The 17,500-nt window shown below is 42.0% G+C and overlaps 1 protein-coding gene across 3 annotated transcripts in view; it reads left to right on the top strand.

Moving 5' to 3' along the window:
- tnr (tenascin R (restrictin, janusin)) overlaps positions 1-17,500 on the top strand; it is a 129,305-nt gene that overhangs the window by 46,575 nt on the left and 65,230 nt on the right. For all 3 annotated transcript variants that reach the window (XM_030363023.1, XM_030363022.1, XM_030363024.1), the window contains exon 2: positions 2,993-3,031. The gene's annotated coding sequence lies outside the window, so the exon portion shown is untranslated. The remainder of the gene's footprint in view (positions 1-2,992; positions 3,032-17,500) is intronic.

Raw genomic sequence — 17,500 nt, 5'->3', positions numbered from 1 at the left:
TATTTGTCCCTCTCTCTCTTTTAACCTCTCTATTTGTCCCGCTCTCTTCTTTTTTTTTTACCAATCTCTGTATTTTGTCCCTTTCTCTTTTTACCTCCCTATCTCTCTCTTTTTGTCCCTGACTCTTTTAACCTCTCTCTCTTTTCGTCACTCTCTCTTTAAACCTGTCCCTCTCTTTTCCTCCCTCTCTCATTAAACCTCTCTCTCCCCCTCTCTCTTCTTAAGGATTTTCCCTCACTTGGCATGTCCGCCTCTCCCCCTCTCCCCCCCCCCCCCCCCCCTCTCCCCCGTCTCATTCCCTCGTGCTGTCCCTCTGGAGAACTTGTTGGCGGACCCCCGTGACGAATGACGTGATTAACTGATTGCTGTGTAGAGGAATAATCACAGCCCCCCCCCCCCCCCCTCCCCCCATGCTCACCAATAGGAGGGGGGGAGGGAGGGGGTGACGGCCGAGGTGGGGGGGGGAGCTGTTGGCGTTGGCAGATGTGACTGGGTGTCTGCCGGCGGTACGCTTTGTAAGCTCAGAGTTTTCTCTGTTTGATTCTTCTGTCAAAGGAATTCAAGTTTATCTCATTGTCTCGTCGTCAGTGCTTTGTCCCTCTGGGTCTTTTTATTTGTTGCCGTTCGTGAAAAGAAACGCTTTCCTTTTATTCCAATAAGGACGACGCAAATAAAAGGCATAGATTTACCGGGCGCCGTTCCATTCTAACTTGGAACAGCAGAAGGTGCTTATTTTCAGCTTATTCTCACCGAACGCACAACTACAAGTGCGCACAGAGGCCACACATATTCATGGCTGTGAAGCACATTATTTCTACGCTGTTGTCTCGTATCGCACACTTTTCCAGAGTTTTTCCTTGACCCTTAACACAACACAACCTGGGTCACCGATCCTATCCGCTAGCGTTGAATCCTCTTATTGCTCCTGCTCTTTTTATCCATCTGGTTAAGACTACCTCAAGGACAATTCCCTTTCTTTTCCACAGTCGATTTGTCGGTTGAATAGTCATTCTGTAAGACAAAAGTTACCCACAAAGTCCTGAGAGGGGCCTGATGGGCCTGATATGAGAGTGGACATTACAATGCGTGCTATATCACCGGCCCACTCTTATCTCCACTGATCTGAATTGAACACTGATCAGAAGAGGTAAAGAGATTTGACGAACGACCGAACGACCTTACACCTTTTTGTACAGTTTCTAGTTCCCTTGGGACCCAAGGCTTATATTTTAACGGCACTCTTCTGCTATCTATCTGACATATAATACCAGAGGAGCTCAAGCGCTGCTTTTTGAGCCATGAGGTGCTATAAGAAATTCCATTACTTTTTGCGAGACGTCAAGGCGGTCTTGTTCTCCTCAGCTTTTAGCTTGGGAGTAAATATTTCATTCAGGTTGAAAATTGACCTTGTAAAAGAAGGTGAGGCAGAAAAGAAAACACGCAGCCGGTTGCGGGCTTGATACGGCGCGCAATATGTTGAATCATACCTTCCGTTTTCTAAGTGTTTCTCTTTTCTCTTTCTGTTTAAATTTAGAAGCGACCGTTATGAATGCAGAAGCTGGATTGTGGGACCCATAGCTAGACTGAGATTGGGGGAGCATAATAATCCCTTTGTGTGTGTGTGTGTGTGTGTGTGTGTGTGTGTGTTTGTGTGTGTGTGTGTGTGTGTGTGTGTGTGTGTTGGTCGGTCGGTCGGTCGGTCGTGCGTGCGTGCGTGCGTGTGTGTGTGCATGTGCATTTCCGTATGAGTATTTCATAAACTACGAGTATGTGACTTCACGCTAGTTCTCATCTTACTAAAATCGGCAGCAACGTACTACAGCATCACCAGTGCACCGCCAGAGAGCAGGCTGTCAGGATACATATTATGATGAACAAAGAAGGCCAGGTTCTTTGAACGCCGTTCCATACCGCTGGGAAGGAAGAGTCGTATATTCTGGGACAGGCACAACACTACAGGAGCGGGATGTGTACCCTGGCTGAGGTTTTTTGCAAGGAGTTCAAATCTGTGTCGCTGTCTTTAGCTTTATCCCACAATCAGTCATACGCGCAGATGCATTGCTCTCCCCATAGTTTTGTAATTCGGTCCTTCACAGGAGTCATTTTTCTTCGGAAGAGTAGCTTTCGCAATCGGGTAAAACACAGGGCAGATTGCCAAGGAAGAAAACTGGGATATTTTGGGCCAATTGTTGGCAGGGAAGTCCTGTGAACTACTTTGCTGTAGGCCTGTCTATTTCGGTCCTCATTTGTTCAAACCCCAAAGTGAATGGTGCTGTCTTGTGCTGCCTTAATAAGCAGACGTATTTCATGAAAGTATTTATCCAATGTTGCATTAACCTATCAATGACATGTACAGGCACACACACAGACACAAACACACACACAGACACACACACACACACACACACACACACACACACACACACACACACACACACACACACACACACACACACACACACACACACACACACACACTTAAACACACACACACACACACACACACACACACCTAAACACACACCTAAACACACACACAAATACACATCCACACACACCTAAACACACACACACACACACACACACACACACACACACACACACACACACACACACACACACACACACACACACACACACACACACACACACACACACACATAAACGCATTTACACTCCAACACACACGCACAAACAAACACACATTCACAATAACACACACACACACACACACACACACACACACACCGACTCACACACAGACACAGACATACACACACAAAAAAACACACACACAAACACACATGCACATTGGATTTGATGAGGTGTGAATTAATGCAGGATGATGTTTACATTTAAGAGTTGCTCTAAACGATCCAATGTCTGCCATGCCAATGAATGTATACATTTCAACTACTGTCCTCATAAAGAGTTATAGCCTTAGAATGGAATTTAAATTTAACGCTGCCTCTTTCTCTGTCTCCCTTAACAGGCACAGACCGAAGCAGCTGAGAAGAGCAACTGATTTGAGGTATGTGTATGTAAGTCGGAGTATGTAAGATTGAAAAGTGTGTGTGCTTGTGTGTGCACTGTGCATAGTTATTTGTGTACATCATTTATCATTCTCTTTGATGGTGGATTCCCATTTCATGTTTGATTTATCGCTCTGTGTATCTCTCTCTCTCTCTCTCTCTCTCTCTCTCTCTCTCTCTCTCTCTCTCTCTCTCTCTCTCTCTCTCTCTCTCTCTCTCTCTCTCTCTCTCTCTCTCTCTCTCTCCTTCTCTCTCTCTGCGTCTCTTACTCAAAAACAGCTATTTTAAATGACTGATAATGAACATATTTAAGATGTTATTTCATGGTCTGCAGATCATCAACTTTGCTACTTTTCCTCTCTCCCACGTATATTACTCTTCAAGTTGAAGCCTTTATGGTAACACCGTCCTGTGGTTTTAACACACACAAACACACAAACACACACATACACATGTTTGAGGGCATGGGCTGAATAGCTCTTTTCCTCTCCGCCGCATGAATGAAGGTTTTCGCTTGAATCCCCTCGCTAAAGTGTTGTTAATTATGATGTGTGCCTTTCGCTGTATTTGAGCTTCATAGCCTTATACCAACCATGATTTATTTCTGTCTAATAGTAATGGCGGTTTCAGTGGCAACAACGACATTAATAATAATTATAATAATTTGTGTCTATTCCTTGGTTTTGCTCCAGAGGGTGCCTCCGACAAGGAGGGCAAATGTGATATCCAAACACACACACACACACACACACACACACACATACACACACACACACACACACACACACACACACACACACACACACACACACACACACACACACGGACACGCACACACACGCACACACACGCACACACACACACACACACACACACACACACACACCACACACACACACACACACACACACACATACACACACACACATACAGGCACTATGTACTGTGCCAATACCTCAGTAGTTACAAAGATGGGCCCCGGGGCGGGAATTTTTTTTCTTCCCCGCGTTGTCAGGTTTTACAAAGCCGAATAAAAAGCAAAGAGGCGTGCTTTGTTTGCCTCACAGCTTTCTCTGCATTCGCCTCATTTGATTTGTGCTGGCGTCTCGCTCCCTCCACTGCCTTGTGCGCCGTCAACAAGAACACGTCCACGCAAGCAATTAAGGGGAGCGGGTTTGAGGGAGGGCAAGGGTTAGATTGGTTGTGAGCGTCCGCTTTGGGAAGACAGCGGTGCTCTGTGGAGAACGTACAAAGGCTGGCGCGAGTTGGCAATGATCAGAAGTAGCGAGTGCAGCGTGCACTATGGTATGGATACTTTGATATCCATTAACATTACACTGTAACACTTTACAAAAAGGGTACGTTAGTTCACCATTAATTAACATTAGTTAATCCTGTATTAAGCATTGTATAGCATTAATATTGGGGAAGGATTCGGTGAGTTGGTAAGTGGGTAAGGATTAGAGTTTACCCTAACCCTATTTCATAATATAGTACATTAGTTAACATGAACACCATTAGTACATTTTTCCTAGGCCATTAGGTAAATGTTAATTCACTATTATTGAATGATTATTAGGCATTAACTCTTGTTAGTTAATGGTTAATTAGTCAGTATCCATACTGTGTTACCCATTTCATCCAGAGACATGGCCATGCAGCTGAAGTACAGTTGGTTTTATATATCGAGCGGTAGTAAGCTGATTGCCGGCCAAGAGAGGCATTGAAGGGGCAGGTTTTCTAATTTCATTTCATCGGGATGTAGTCAGTGATTGGAGCAGAGGGGAGTGTATGTTCCAAATGTCTGCCTCAGATTCACGTGTCGAAAACAGTGTAATCCCAGTGAAATTCAATCTGCATGTTTAGATCGCTGTGTGTGTGCGTCAGTGTGTGTGGGGGTGTTTTATGCATTTGTTTGTGTGTGTGTGTGCGCGCATGTGTGTATGTGTGCGTGTGAGTGTGTGTGCGTGTGTGTGTGTGTGTGTGTGTCTGAGTGGGTGGGTGTTCAATGTAACAAACTGATTGTAAAATATACAGCAAGTTGCTGGCCAAAAAATAATTACAGTATCGTCCATGATGATTACGAAAATATTTTCACAAAGCCCCAGACAGAGTTGCTTCTAAGCAAGGCATTCTTTCAGGCATGTCGAAGCCCAAAGTGCACACAAGACAGATAATCTCCTGACATTCAACATTTGTGTGAGTGTGTGTGTCTTTAACAAAAGAAACACACTTTTTTGAAGCTCTAGTGTGGCTGTGAAGGGCACGAAAAACAAACACGAAAGGATAAACAGAATAGATTAGATTAGCCAGTCAAAGTCCATGAGGCGTCTTATGAGAGCCGACATGCATTCTCTTCTTCGTGGAGGACGTATATATCTATATATCCCCTTAACAAGCAAACCGTAAACTGATGAAGGCTTTCCCTCTGTCGTCATGGCTTGTTTGGGGTTGAACGATGTTCAACACCTACTGTGTTGGAACCAACTTAAAAATAAATATATATATATATAAAATATATATGTAAAGTGACATGAAGCGACCAGTTCTTGTTCATTTTACTCGAGACACCAGATTAGCTTAGTTGGCTAACAAAACATACCGACAGTAAAACATGAACATGAAAAAAAACATGAAAAATACTAGGAAATATTGTATTGCGATTTTCTACCCATAATGCATTGTAGAATGCAAGGAAATACAAGTACAGTTTGTCTGTTTGTATGTATGTGTGATTGCGTATTTGTGTTGTCGGTAAGCTGGCAGATTGTGAGGCCTGTAGATTTCCATTGGCTCTCAACAGACTAATCGGAGAACATTGATCCTGCCAGAAGGAAATAGCGTGCTTCAGTAGCACATTGAGTCAGCAAGCCACTAAGGGCAAGTTCTCATTGGATAAAATCACCAGATTTCCCCCTTCTCTTGTCGTTGTTGGAAAGGATTGAGGTCATAAAAAGTAAAAGTGCCACAACTCGTCAGCAATGTCACTTCAATATCGTCAGGTTCAAAATGGAATGTAAAACTTGTCAATACTGAGCCTAATTAACTGTACAATTTACTTCCCTGTTGCATTTGGATGATGAAATGGCAGCATTTCGTGATTTTCATTGATACTGTGCTATACGAATAAATTTGAATTCGACTTTGACTTTAACTTCCAAAGACTTCTCACCCAGCTGTCCCACATTTGGTAAAGTGTTTAAGAGTTTATAGAGTATGTCATTGGTCAGCCTAAAGATGGCATCAGTCAGGTCATTAGCAGACATAACAAGGGATTGGGATCATGATTTGGTTCTATAAGGACCTGCTTCCGAATTTCTCAAAATCCCCAAATCAATAAGGTCCGAACTTATCAATACTGCTTTCAAGTTGAGTGGGTCCGATAACGTACCGATATATCACGAGAGATAATAGTCAAGTCATTTAAATCCAAGCATTGGTCCACAAACAAACATCGATGACTTTATAAAGGTATTGAATTCAATTCAATTGCCGGCCAATCGCTGTTAAACGAAACAAAGAAGAGTTGAATTGCCTCAAACCGTTGTTTGCTTAATTTCTCATTCGGTCAATTGGTTGCTTGATAGGATGGCTAAACGTGCAAAGTGGACAAAGGCTGGGCTACATCTCAGTAAAACCCAAAACTCTAGTCTAGGTTTCTGACTAAACAAAATGTAATTCTTCGTACATTGGTTCTAAAAACACCAACATCTGAGAGTTTACAAAGACGCCTCCAATAGTGAGATATCTACAAAGGTTTTGAGTTTCCTGGAAGAGATAAGATAATTATTATTATTGTTAACTCAAACCTTTCAAGAACGAAGAGACTGCAAATATTGTGTTGTTCTAACATTAACAGTCAAGGGGTGCAGCATCAGATTGCTTCAGGTTAGATGCCATAGTACTAAAATTCCTCCCATATTTTCTCAAATACTGTAATTAGTTTTAAAATGAGAGATGACTATTCTGGGTCAGAGAAGGTAGATTGAAATATAAGGTCATAAATAAATCATAATAAATTAATTTATAATAAATAAATTATGACATAAATAACCTAAAGTTAATACATTTACTATGGTTAAAATAACCACAAGACCGTAAATAACTCTGTTTGAAATAATGAGAATCATCAAACACTTTAGTGTGACAACGAAATGCTTATTAAAACATTAAAAAAGTACTCTGAGTCACAGACTCACAGTTAAAAAAATATATATATTTGTCGTCTCGCCTTTCCACCGAATTATAGAAAAGTATGGATAGTGGTACTTCGATCGGAAAGCAGTCTCGAAGATGGAATGAATGTCAATATAAATTAACACTGCACATCCCTAGGCAAAACACAATCGTCCATGTGTGTCACTATATTCACTAAGGTATACTGTGCAATGTGATTTCACCACTAGTGATCCTATATCATGGTATCCCACTCTGTTAGTTGAGTCTGTTTGTCTGTTTGTTGTTTGTTGTGTTGAAACAGCTCACGCTGATGAGAGACATCCCACTTGAAAAGAGATTCCAATGTCTGTCATGGTTAGTTTTTCTAAAATCATCTTCTTTAATTTAGTAAAATTCATACAAAATGGATGAGTGTTGCTGCAGTTTACTGAGCCTTTCATAATGAAACAGTTTGGGAATTAGTTTCAAACTAAATGTCAGATCCTTGGTCATCAGTATGTTGTCGATTATGGTGTGTGCGTACAACTGCATGTGTGTGTTTGTATTTGTGTGTGTGTGTGTGATTTTGAATGTGTGTCCATGTATGTGTGTCCATGTTTGTGTGTGTGTGTGTGTGTGTGTGTGTGTGTGTGTGTGTGTGTGTGTGTCTGTGTGTGTGTGTGTGTGTGTGTGTGTGTGTGTGTGTGTGTGTTGTGTGTGTGTGTGTGTGTGTGTGTGTGTGTCCATGTCTGTATGTGTCCATGCCTGAGTGTGTCTATGTGTGTTTGTTTGTGTGTATCCATGTCCTTGTGTGTGTGTCCATGCCCATGTGTTTGTGCGTGCGTGTTGTTGTGAGTGGCTTGTTATCTGGTTCATTAGGATGGGGGGGAAGCTGGGAGTAACATAACAAGACATTCATTTAAAAGATTAAAGAAAGATGAGAGAGGGGCTGCAAAAAAAAAAAGCATGAAGAAAGAGGTGGGAAAAAAGATGGATCGTGCGGCTGATCAAAAGGGAGAGGGGCCACAGAGTGCAACACACTTCTATGGCCTCCAAAATAAATCGAATGGGATTTGCTTTTGTAATGAGACGGGAGGCCATTTGTAATGGTCGATGTTGCTTCTTCCTGCGCTCACAACTCTCCCATACAAAGCTGTTGTTACACTCCTGCCCTGGTTACCAGCACATACTTTGCCCTCATCCTTGGATCGGGGGATGGATTTAACTGTGGGGCGTAGTGCAGCGGCTGTGTGGTGGTTCTCAGTTCGATTCTCGATATCTGCAACCTACCTTGAGCTGAGGTTGTCTGACCTTTAGCAGCTCCTCCAATCCCCTCATTATTCTCTCTTAGCTGCTTTGCAAACAAGTGTCTTCTAAATAGGGAAGTACGGTGTCTGCGTCGCAGGGTTGTTTAGCTCTGTGCTCCTGTCCTCTTGAAGGCTGTCTTGCCTGCACAGGCTTGTTAATGTGTGGTTAAATACAGGCACAGAAGTTGGATTAGAAGTGGAGTTGACATCATTGTGCTGACATCACTGCAAGGTCTGCCAATATTCTCGATGACAGAACGGGACTGAGGAGGGATTTCGCAGATTTTTTCAGGCTTATCAGGCAATGGAGAGTCAATAATTAATGCAAATTGTCTATTATCGTCTTTTTTTTTCCATATCTATGATCTATTATTGCATGATAAACAGAGTGCCATGAAGGGAGCTGAATTGTAAAACGCTAACTTTTAGTTGGTCCAGCAATTTATTAGATTCATATCATTATTCATCACTAAGCGTTTGTTGTCATTTGCCCGTGATGGTAACGGAACCAGATCTATCAATTCCATTTTTTCAAATCAAACACTAAACAGAGAAACTCTGCAACAAATTGAGGAAAACACAGAGGCCTAACGTGGTGGAGAGCGAGCTCAGCACGGTGTGTCTGTGACTGAGAGTCCACACGGTGCTCCTGTTCTACACACTCCCTCCGCCGTGCCGGCGAGGACAGGTACTTCATCAGGCCTCATTTCACAGCCACTTTCACACCCTTCCCCATCCTTCATCTCCATCTCAGTGGCCCCTTGTGCCGCACGGGGGGCCACCGCCCCTTCCACGTGTGTTCTCCTGCACTTCTGCTCCTTTCATTCTTTCCCCACCGACATCTTCACCTTTTCCCGCTCTCCTCAGTCGCCACGCACCCTTGTCTTTCCCTCCCTGCCTCTCCGTCTTTGACAAAGTCGAATGGCCCACGATTGCATTTAATTGCTGGGCTTTTTATGTGGACTGCTGAGGAGTAATAGCCCGTCAGCACTCCTGTCCACAAGATAGATGCCGCCGATGCTTGTCTGAGAGCCGGCCTGGCCGTGGGGAGCGTGCCCAGTGGCTCCAGGAAGTGCAGGTGAAGTAATAAAAGAAAATGGTTGGTTGAATAGGGGAGTGGGGGTGGGGGGTGGGGGGGGGGGGGGGCAGGGGTGGGGGGGGCAGGGGTGGCGCACCCAAACGGGGTCTCATTTCCATTGTGGAAAAGAGCTCAGTCAGAGTCACGAAACGTGCACGCGTGCATGTGAGCGAAGCGCCAGGCGAGACTTGAGGATGACGCATCGTGATCGTCATCGTCATTCTCAACACTTAGGAACGCGCCTTCACATGCCTGCGAAACACACATCGCACGTGAACAGATATACACACACACACACATACCCCACCACACGCACACTCACGTGCGAACGCACACATGCGCACAGATACCCACACATGTATACCCTCCCCGCCAAAACACACACATCACATACACACACACATGCACAAATACACGCACACGCACACAAACACAAACAGAACCATATATACACAAACACAAACACACACACTTGCACACATTTACCCCCCCCCCCCTCCTAAACACACACACACACACACACACACACACACACACACACACACACACACACACACACACACACACACACACACACACACACACACACACACACACACACACACACACACACACACACAGAAACTCCTCACACAAGCAGGGGCCCTCCAGCTTCACCCAGCTGGGGACTGAGCTCCGCCACTGCTCCTGGTAGGCGGGCCACAGGGAACCAGCCCCAGGCAACCGCTCAGGAACCCAACCATTGGACAAGCTGCGAGTCAATCAAAAGACCGTCTAGCTTTTGTATCAACTTTATATTCAACTGAGCTCACATAACCCCTCCACAAGAACCTGCGTTATAAGCACTTCAAATGAATGGACATTCTTTCAGCACTTTTAGTATATGTGGTACTTGGAAGATTCCATGATGATAATATTATTCATTACTATTATTATTATTTTCTTTTCAGTATATTCATCTTGTAAGCATATTTTGTTCGCAACCGATTCTTCATGATGTCCCCAGTCTAGGCTAAGTGAGGTACGGCGTTCATTATCCCATGAATTTATTATGCTGTCATTGACTTTTCTTCCAAAGTGCTGCAGAGGTTTGACGTTTGAATGAGAATGACCGGAGAGCCTCTAGTGACACGGGCAACAAGACAAAACTCTGAGGTTCGAACGCCGTTGAATGAAGCAGAGGTTAGAATGAATAAATAAATAAATGCACGCATCCATAGTTGCATAGTGGCCCAAGTATCAATAAATGAACTCTATTTATATTCAACCTTTTATCGCAAGTCTGTGGCATTATTCTTTGCCCAACGTTTTGTGAATCATAGAGTGATATTTGACGTTAAACTTTACTCATGGTTTTATTTATAGTGGATACAAGTCATCATTATCCATCCATCTGTAACTGCTTTAATCTCATTCTTGACAGGACAACCATCTATCATTTCCTAATGCTTTTCACTAAACTGTTCTTTCTTCAAGAACTTCTTGAAACGTTGATACAATAGACGGAGCAATGTTCCCAAATAGCCTTCATTGCATTCTGAAAGGCATCAAAAAATAAAGAATTCGAAATTGCGAAGAAAGTGGCAGCCAGGCGGATTACCATTTCCTTGTCAGTCAATATTTGATCTTCCAGATAATGGACAGGAAAATGGTCTCAATGTGAGAGACAGGATCTTTCCCCACTTACGAGAGCAATAGCAACTGGCAGGAGTAACTGCAAAACATTTGACTGTTGCATGAGGTTATACATATCATTAGGTAATATTCAATTTTCACCGGAACTCCGGAAATACACAATAACGTGGTAAATAATCCTTCTGAACTGGAAGAGCATTTTTTAAAAAAGTTGTTGAAACTGCTTTTGATCGTGGAGCATTCTGGGGAAATGAAACAGTACGAACATTAAGTTGTGTGATTACTTTGGAAGTGAACCATACCGGAGTTTCATTATAGAGTTTAATTGCACTCCATGAGATTGGGCCCTGTTAATCTCCCTACTTGATAATTTAAATTTAAAAGTCTGAGACCATGAAAAAACAATTACTTGCTTTACTGCCTAACAGTTAGGAAGCTTTCATTATCTAGTCATGAACCTCCCAATTCTTCATCAAACTCCAAACGGTGTGTTTGTTTTGGGTTTGCAATGTACCACTGGTTTACTATGTGTTACTGACTCGCAATGCTAATTCTGCAACTAAAGTGATTATTTTTTTGTTCATCATTCGTTTATCGAGAATTTAACATTTCCCCTATAGCATTGATTAAGCATGTTTACCCTCGTCGATACGTTCATCAGTAGAAAAGTGATCTCATCGAACTCGGTGTCTCAAAGGGTTCTCAGAGGCTGGCCACTTTGAAGCATTAGAGGAGAAAAATACTTTGTTTTTTACATGTTTTTTTGTAGCCGTCATTACTCTCCCTAACAGATCTTCTCCCGCTTGCTCTCTCTGGCTCTGTCTTGCCCGAGATCCTTCATTTTGGGTATCTTGCAGGAATTGTATGAAATCTATGATTTTCTTACTTTGAAACATCTCCAAATGTGTCTGAGTCATGAATTCATCGTGGGCGTTTAAAGGCTGTTGTGTCTTACGCAGTATGAACTTTTCCATAACTATCCCACTGGATTTATTCTTTGACCATTTCTAGTCTTTGCAGCACATTTGGAGATGGGGCCATTTGGAATCACAGCCAGAAAATCATTTTAAGTGTCAACACGTTCCTCCGGAGAGACGAAATTGGCACTATGATAGCGCCAAGGTCTCTGCGAGAGAGCCATGGCTAGTCTGCGCTGGTTTAACTAGGTTACCATTGTGATTCAGGCAAGCTTCCGCCAGTTTGTCCTGGTTGAGCCAACAGTCGCACCTTGTTTTGGTTATCCCGCTTGGACAACAGCCTCTGGCGAAAATTACTTTCCATTACTTCTGACCCTGCGTCCCCAAATGGCATTCCATGCTGACAGGATAATTTGCCGTCAGACGAATGTGCCATGTCTTTTTTTGTTGTTGTTGTGGTAGGATAATGGAAGCATATGGTGTCTCCTACAAGGTAGACATACACCCTAAAATAGAATAATGTATTCCTTCCTTTATTGCTTTTTTTTTCCTTATCGATGATGGATGGCAGGAGGGAGGTTAGCAGGAGCGAGGGGAGCGTTCGCCGGCTCCGTCTTTGGAGCAGCACACTTAAAATATTGCCGCTCCGTTTTTATAGCAGGGCTGGATATTTCCTCATATGTTTGTCTGGTCGAGACGCACACTTCTGTGTCGTCAGCATCTTTGGAGGCGTATCGATCTTTTCATTTCAAGACAATGAACAGTTTAGCATGTTAGGAAGGACGTCTGTGTCACGCCAGAGTTGGCATGCCGCCTCTTGAAAGTTATTTCAGAGTGTGATTTCTGAAATAATTCGCTGTGGCTCGTAAGATCGAATTGAACTTTTCATGACTTTTTTCGCTGTGCATTCTTGCGCGTGCTTTGACGTTGGCTTGTTACCGCGGCGACGCTCGGAGCCCCCCACTCCAAAGTAAAGGAAAATTCCTACACATATGTGCTCTTGATCTCGAAATAGACATAGAACAATGAAGTGCCGACGCCGTGGAACCAATAACTCGAGGTATTGGGGTGAAATGTACATGACATTAATAACGACATGAGTTTTTTTTTTTTTCCTTGTACAAAAGCTAAGCTTGTTGGCTAGATTCCCATAAGTTAATGAGCTTTGACTATTGCCAACCGGCTAATGGCCACCTACACATACAATCCTTTGCAATTAAATAAAGAAGGATTATGTTTGTGGAAAAGCATTGACACATTTTCCTTGTTTTTTTAATTACTCCTAGTGATACTTCTACTATGGCAGTTAACCGTTTATTGTCTTCTCCCCACACAGTCTTCAGTGGCAATCTTTTTTTCCCTTGGAAGATTAATAGTCGATTGACTAACCAAACATTTTTCTTTTTGGTTATGACGCATGGCATCTATTAGTTTACATCAATGGAATATGTGTGTGTCATTTTTCACATATTCTAGATCTATAGCCATTATAGTCGGTCTCACCTCTGATAATTAGTATTTGTTCAATAATAAAAAATAAAAATCAGTCTATCAGTCTAAAAAATAAAAATCAGTCTATCGTTTGTTAACGTTGGTTTTTTTTCCTTAAGCAGGTGAATAGAGAATTGTACCTCTAACACTGAAAATCAAATACATTTCAAAGAAAGTCGGTGGGATTTCATAAAAAACGGACTGATAATTCAAAATCTAAGGGTGCTGTCTTGGCTTTGCATTTTGTAAACCTAGCTCTGTCCTTGTGAGAGTGCTGTTTGCATAATTTTTGAATGTATTCCCATCCCCCAGAGCTCAAACTCTGATGTAATGCATAGCATTAGCTTGAAATGGTATGTGTTTCCCAGCTAAACACATGTCTTTTAACCATTAGGCTCTATTTATGGTCCACTGCAAGTTGTTTCATCTGTAGCACAAATGTGATTGATGCACACATTATGCTTTACCAGCATAGATGCCCCTCCCCCCCTTTTTAGTTAAATTAGTTGATTAATAATAGAAAAGTAACTTTCAATGGGCTGAAGGCAGTAGCGTGCAAGAACGTAGCACTGCTGTATATGTGGTGAATCAATTCCACAATTTGTGGCAATTAATTTTGAACCAGCAGCACCCTCATTCACACAGGGGTGATCAGAGCACTGAGTACATAAGCGTGAGAAAAGAAAGCTAACTCACTCAGCAAAGGGGAGACAACGTTGATGCTATCCTCCTCCAACCCAGGACCCGCCCAGGTGGGGGGTCATCAATTGATTGATTGGTGCTTTCTGTCTTTCTCTCACGCTCCCTTCAAAAGGGCTGTCCTTCTCCTGTGGCAAGACCTGCTACCTTCATGATGCGCTTTCCTCTCCGAAGACCCCTAAGTGCATGTTTGTCGGTTGGTGAGTGAGTGAGTGAGTGAGTGAGTGAGTGAGTGAGTGAGTGAGTGAGTGAGTGAGTGAGTGTGTGTGTGTGTGTGTGTGTGTGTGTGTGTGTGTGTGTGTGTGTGTGTGTGTGTGTGTGTGTGTGTGTGTGTGTGTGTGTGTGTGTGTGTGTGATTGTGTGTGTGTTTGTGTGCATTGCTAGATTGCTACTATTTTCTGTTATTTTTGTGGTAAAAAATAGACACACTCTAAATTATAAAATTAACTAGACTGTATGGACTCTTCGTCATAATAGACCTCTTAGTTGTTATTTAGAAAATAATAATGACTACTCAGCAGCTGAAATGAACATTGAAAAAGCTTTTTATTCACACACACACACACACACACACACACACACACACACACACACACACACACACACACACACACACACACACACACACACACACACACACACACACACACACACACACACACACGCACGCACGCAGGCACACTCATACACGCACGCACACGCACGCAAACACAAGCTCTTTCTTTTGGCTTAGGGCAATGAAACCATTATGATCCTCCTTATAAGGTCACTGTGCATGGAAGCAGTGGATTCTGGGAGCTGTCACTTCTGCCCAACTCTGATTGGGTGTTTACATTCAGCCAATGACTTTGAATGTATCCATCCAGCCAATACGCCAGGGAAGAGCTTGATCAGCATTAAATGTACCAACCTTATTTGGCCAAAAATATGCTTATTGAATTTGAGTTAGGCAAGTCAAATTTAATTTAAGTTATTTCAAGACCCTCACTTTATTACGAAGGTCAACAATTTGTGGAATAATTACATTAAACGACAGCTGTCAGACCGTACGGATAAAATCTAGATTATCACAATATAGTCTAGAAATAATGTTTTTATCTGTGTGCGGTTTAAATAACACAACTTATTACACACAAAATTGGCAAGTGAAATTGAAAAGTTACCATTTTTAAAAAAAGAATATCCTGGAGGCTAAATCATCCCGTATCTGGCTAACTGACACTATTTTTCCACAAAATGTATGAGTATATTATTCCATATTCACACCTTACTGCAACCGCTTTGCTTATAGTATCCCTCACTCTAAATCAATCGGTGAGTATCAACTGGAAAATGCGATTTTTAATTGCATCACGCTATCTTGTCACTGTATTACCCCACTTATTACACAATGATTACCAAGCACCAAATTAAAATTACGATATTAATTAAAGTTAATCACTTTGTTATCGGCATGTCTCTGAAAATGAAAAGTGCGGCCGACATTTTCTAACTAGACGAAGGTTACCATTGGACTCAAACTGACAATGAACCTCATGTTGAATGAAACCCCAAATAGCCCATTGCTCGCCATGCACGTGCGGAGCACAATGCCGTTGCATCCTCTAATGGTGTTTTATTTGAGGATTTCCTTATATGAGAGTTTTTTTACATGCACAGCAGCTCTCTGAACTTTAGAGCCTGTGGGCTTTAGTGGTTGACCCTACTCTACCACTCACTCAAAGTTATCTGAAGGCGAAGGATTTTCCTTTCTGCTAAGCAGGGGCTTGGCATCTGGGGAAACCTAAATAACAACAGAGTTTCAGAAGAAAGAAAATCTAGGGTTTTCTCTTTGCACCAAAACAATATAACTTTCTTGAAGCATTTTTGTAAATATTAGAGCTGTCAGTTAAACGCGTTATTAACGGCGTTAACGCAAACCAAATTTAACGGCGTTAAATTTTTTATCGCGCGATTAACGCAATTATTTTATAAAAAAAAAAAAAAAAAAAGAAGCAGTAGCCTGACTGCTATGTTCAAATGACATTTGTTCAAAGCAGTCGTTTAATTGCACTATAGGCTCTTTTTTTGTATCGTCCTGTTTTGATCAGTGTATATGCCAATGTTGTTATCAATAAAAAATCATTTGCACAAGGCAAGCCGATGCACTTCACCATGTTGATAAGAGAATTAAAATGAGAAGAATTATGGGACAAAAAAATCAAGGGATATTAAGCATAGAAAAATAATTTGCGATTAATCGCGATTAATTAGAGTTAACGATGACATTAATGCGATTAATCACGACTAAATATTTTAATCGCTTGACAGCTCTAGTAAATATACATAGGAGATTTGTTGGATTGTATTGATGCGGTGCCGGTAATTTTCAATTTGCATCCGTTCTAGGCCTAAGGTAACGTAACCTGTGGATTAGGTTAGTTAAAAGGATAAAAATACTCCTTTAATTAAAGGAGTACTTTAATATTATTTAATATTCTCCTCACACAAATACACAGCTCGAGGTTGCAGAGTCACTGAGCGTCAGGTAGGAGAGATTTGTTGTTTTAGCCTCAATGAAGGGGTCAAATCCAAGTGGGAGTGAGGGACTGGTGAAGACATTCAATGGTGATACATCAATATCACCTTCACCAGTGCTGAATGGGTCCTTTGGAGAAGATATATCCAAGTTAAATGAAAAACTATCGAAGGAATAAAGTCTGTCAAGTCGGGTCAGTATGGATGCGGCACATCCCTGTCATTTTGGTAGATTGTCAATGGGTATTTCGAGCACTTAATAGCTTCATAAACCCCATATGTCGGTTGGAAAAGTGTGCACAAAGTTATGTCTATATATTGGTTCCCAAGGGTGACGCAAATCTTTGGACAGAATTGCTGTTTTACTTTAATTCGCATTTGACAATTTAATTGTTTTTTTAATTGTCAACCACATCATCGGCAAGTGGGCCTAGCTGGCGTGGCAGAAATCATTGATAAGTTACATAATATGTACATTTTCCATTCCAATTTACATCCAAAAAGTGTGGACCTTTCTTTGGAGTTAAGTCAGTCAATGCCACAATTGGTCGACAGTAGTGTTCTATTGTGGTTGAACCACTGTAGAATAACTACAGTGAAGAAAATGATTTCCCCCAGATTTTAAGCAGGGAAAACGTGATACAGGTTGTTGTTTGTCGCTAGAGA

The sequence above is a fragment of the Gadus morhua genome, chromosome 8, assembly GCF_902167405.1.
Source record: "Gadus morhua chromosome 8, gadMor3.0, whole genome shotgun sequence".
NCBI lineage: Eukaryota > Metazoa > Chordata > Actinopteri > Gadiformes > Gadidae > Gadus > Gadus morhua.
This window is presented reverse-complemented; position numbering and strand designations above follow the sequence as displayed.